Raw genomic sequence first — 3942 nt, 5'->3', positions numbered from 1 at the left:
CTTCTAAGAATCCATCCCCAGGACAAGCTGGGAAACGTATGACATACAGGGAAGGCATTCACTGTGGTCATCCATGGTGACAGCAAAGACCGAAAACTCCCAAGTCCCCATCAAGGGAGATTGCGCGTGGCCACGGGACGGCGGGAAGGAGAGCGCTAGGGACCCATCACAGTGACATCCTGACAGCGTTAGGTGAACAAAGTTAGGTGCTGGGCAGTGAAGCTAGAGAGAGGGTTTGTAGGTAGACATATACACATATGTGCTTCCTGTATTTTCTAAAAGGACCAATGCAAGGGCAAACCCCAACCTGATCAAAACAGCTGCTAGTCGGGGGGCGGAGGGAAGGGGGAAGGGGCAGGACCAGAAGGAAGGATGGTGAGGGCTCTCCTGGTGTGGGTGATCCCCATTCCAGAGCCACACAAACACTTTTATAAATGAGAACATGAAAGATGAGAAAGGCATCCCTACAACTTGGACACACGCAGGAACAATGTGAACCCCACTGTGGCAAACTGGTGGCAAGAAATCTTCACGTAGCTTTCAAAAAGCAGTATTCTGAGTCTAGAGTCTCAGTGAGATATGTTCTAGGGACAAAAACAAATCTTTAAAAAAGTTCTTCTATGAAAAAGGATTAGCAGAAGGCAGGAAGTGAGGAAATATTCTCTTCCTAGACGGGAGACAGGGAAGGAGAGCACAGGACACGCACCACACACACACATTTATCTGAATCCTCTCCCAGGCCGGGCACAGAGAAGGCAGGAAGTGGACAGTCCCGGGGTCGGCCTGTCCTGAGAAGCAGATAGGGGAGGACACTGGCCTCTGCTCACCAGGCGTCCAGCCGGAGGTTCCAGGCTGGCTCTGAGGCCCTTCCCCGGGGCTTTGGGCTCCGGGTGGAGGGAGCGAGGGACGGCGCACAGGCAGGGGCGTCTAAGAGGAGCAGGAAACTCTCCCTGTGCCTCCAGACCCAGGGGTCCCGGCTGAGGCTGCGACAACGTCCAGACTCCCTGCAGGCCAGACTCTCAGGCTGGTGCTCACCGCCTGTCCCAGAACCCGGCCCTGGCCTGGTCAGGGTGATGGTGGGAACGCTGTGGGGCAGCAGTGGAAGCAGGGCAAGGGCCTGGGACCTGGCATCAGCAGAGCAGAAGCCATCCAGGGGAAAGGATGGAGGGAGAGAGGGAGGGAGAGAGAGAGAGGAGACAGCTAACACCCGCGGGAGGGTGCGCTGACCTCCTGGGCAGCTCTGTGCTGAGGGTTCCACATCAGCAACATTGCTCCCACTTTGCAGATGTGGAAACAGGGCCGGCAGGCCTGGCGCCTTGGCCAAGGCTGCATAGCCGGTGAGCCCCGAGAGGGGCGCAAGTCAGACCCCGTGTTCCTGAGTGCTGGGTGTGCAGACCATGCTCTGTGTTTGCAGACCCTCTACCGTGGCCTGGGAGCGAGGGGTCCCCCAGGCCTCCTCGCTGGGCGAGACCAGACGAGACTGGTCTCCCCCAAGGCCAGTCTTGTTGGCTGAGACAGTGGGACTCGTGTCCCTGGGAGCCCCCGCCCTGGGTTGCAGGTCTAAGCTGGCAGCTTCCTGCAGCTCCTCCCAGACCCGAGGGCACTTCCCCAGCTCTCAGTGACGGGCAGGAATGCTGACAGGCGCCATCACCCCGACCGCCTGCCACTGGAAACCCGATGCCTCCTGTCAGCGGCCCTTCAGGCCCAGGACAGCCAGGCCTGCTTGGAGCTCTGTGCCTACCCAGCCCCCTGCCCGCAGGCCCCCTTTCCCCGGACAGACGGATGACCGGCCTGTGCTCAGGGCCGACACGTGTTCCTGACTCCAGCTGGGCCGGGACGGCCACGGGCCCCAGGGTCGCGGGTGGCCCAGAGCCTCCTGGGAGGTGGGGGTGAGACTCAGGAATGGGAGGAATTATCTGGGGGGAGCAAGTGTCCCTAGGGCCCCCGGGAGGCGTGGGAGAGGGACTGGGGAGGCTTCTCGGAAGAGAGACCGGCTTGGGAAGGAGCTGGCCACTGGGCTGGAGGAAGAAGGGTGTGTCGGGCCAGCGAGGCCCAGCTGGCTGGAGGGCCCGGGCTAGGCTGGAAGGAGGACTTGGAGCAGGTAATTCCTGTCGGGGGCCAGGCGGCTTGGACGGGCCCCAGCCCCGCTGGTAGGGGCTCCCTGAGGGCTCCGGGCAGGAGTGGCGCCCTCAGAACTGGGTTCACGGCCACAGTGAGGAGGACTGAGTGGGGGGCCTGGAGCAGGGGGACGGCCAGGTGGGCTTCTCACCTGGACACGCACGACTGGAAATGAACCAGGTGGGAAAGAGATGACATCTTCCCATCACGCAGCTCGGACTGGCCACTTCCTTCTGTTCTGAGCGTGGTGGAAAGTGGCAGTGGGTCAGCAAGGCCGTCGTAGCTGCCTGTCGCAGCTGTGGCCAGAATCACAAAGCAGGGCAGGCCCAGCACCGCTGAAAACACAGCGATGGACCTTCCTGCACGGCGTGTCAGCAAGAGAGCAGGCGGACGGCCACGGTGCGCGCGAGATCGCCTGCAGTTCGTTTCATGCTCTTGACCTTTGATGCTTCTGGGGAGGGGCCATGAGTCTCCCCACTGCAGGCGGGGCGGGTGTGGAGGGAAGCCCGTGGTGCCTGAGCTCGGTGGGGACAGAGGCCGAGTCACCAGGAAAAGCTGAGCCCCCGGGGCAGAGGCCACGCCCTTGCCCAGCCCAGAGCCGGCCTCCCGGGCTGGCCGCCCGGTGTCCAGCAGAGGGGCCCTTTTCAGCCCCGCTAGAGACAGCCGAAGCTGAAGCTAGGCAGGTATGGGGAACTTTCAGGGGTCACGCCACCTTCACAGGCACCCACTGCAAGGGGAGGGCCAGTGCTTGGCCATGGCTGGTGGGGTGACAGGGGCAGGGGTTGGCTTGCATGACTCTGGGACTGAAACCCCTCCAGCCCTGCCCCCTGCCCTGCCTGTCCTCCCAGAACTGGTGCCCAGGAACCAGTCTTACGGCGGGTATGCCAGGGCCTGGGGGTGAAGGTTGCACATTTCCAGTGGCCCTCAGGCTGGGGGCCGGGGTGGGGCGGGGGGAGCACACCGGGGGGTCTGCCGCCCGAGGACGTGGCTGGGTCTTCTCCCCTCCCTGCCGGTGGCGTCCTGCAGCCCCGCCGTCTCCCCAACATCCGCCTTCCTCTTCCGCCTCTGGGGCTCCACGCCTGGTGGGGACCCACAGGTGGGCTCACAGCTTCAAAGGCATCCTGGGAAAAACAAACGAAACCACAAAGCTCTCAGGGGGCTTTAAGGCCGCACGGAGTTCCCTTGAGTGTCAGGGAATCCAAAAGCATTTGAGTTCAGGCTTGGCATCCAGCGTGGGAGTTCCGGTGGGAGGATGTGGTGACCATTTCTGGGGATGTGGATGGACGTGCCAGCCAGAGCAGTGACCACGGACCTGCCTGTTCAGGGGCACAGGAGGTCCCACCCAGAGAGCCCTGTGTCCTGTGCGAATCACGGAAGATTGGGCATGTTATGTGGTGACCCACACCTTGCTCGTTCCCGACAGCTCACTGTTTGCAAAGTATTTGCACTTCCATTCTCTACCTGAGGGTTCAACGGCACAGAGGTTGTCAACTGGTTTTACAGAGGAGGGGCCGCTGGACCCCCCAGGGGTCAGTTTTCCTCAGAGGTGAGCACAGTCTCTGCTTCCCCAGCCGCTTGCCGCTGCTTTCAGAGGAGCCGGGAGATGGGGAGTTCATGCCTGCAGGACAGTCCAGGGCTGAGTCCCGGCTCTGCCACTGCCGGACGTGTGACCTCGAGCCGGTCAGTAAACCCCGTGGGGCTCAGCTTCCTAGCCTGTGCCCCACTGAGCTGAGAGCAGGCAAGGGCATCGCACAGAGCCGCGAGCACCCAGGCTCAGGCAGCACCGGTCGGCACTCTGCTGTCCCCAAGCCCACGGGACAGGGC

The sequence above is a fragment of the Balaenoptera musculus genome, chromosome 7, assembly GCF_009873245.2.
Source record: "Balaenoptera musculus isolate JJ_BM4_2016_0621 chromosome 7, mBalMus1.pri.v3, whole genome shotgun sequence".
Lineage (NCBI taxonomy): Eukaryota > Metazoa > Chordata > Mammalia > Artiodactyla > Balaenopteridae > Balaenoptera > Balaenoptera musculus.
Note: the sequence above shows the minus strand (reverse complement) of the source record.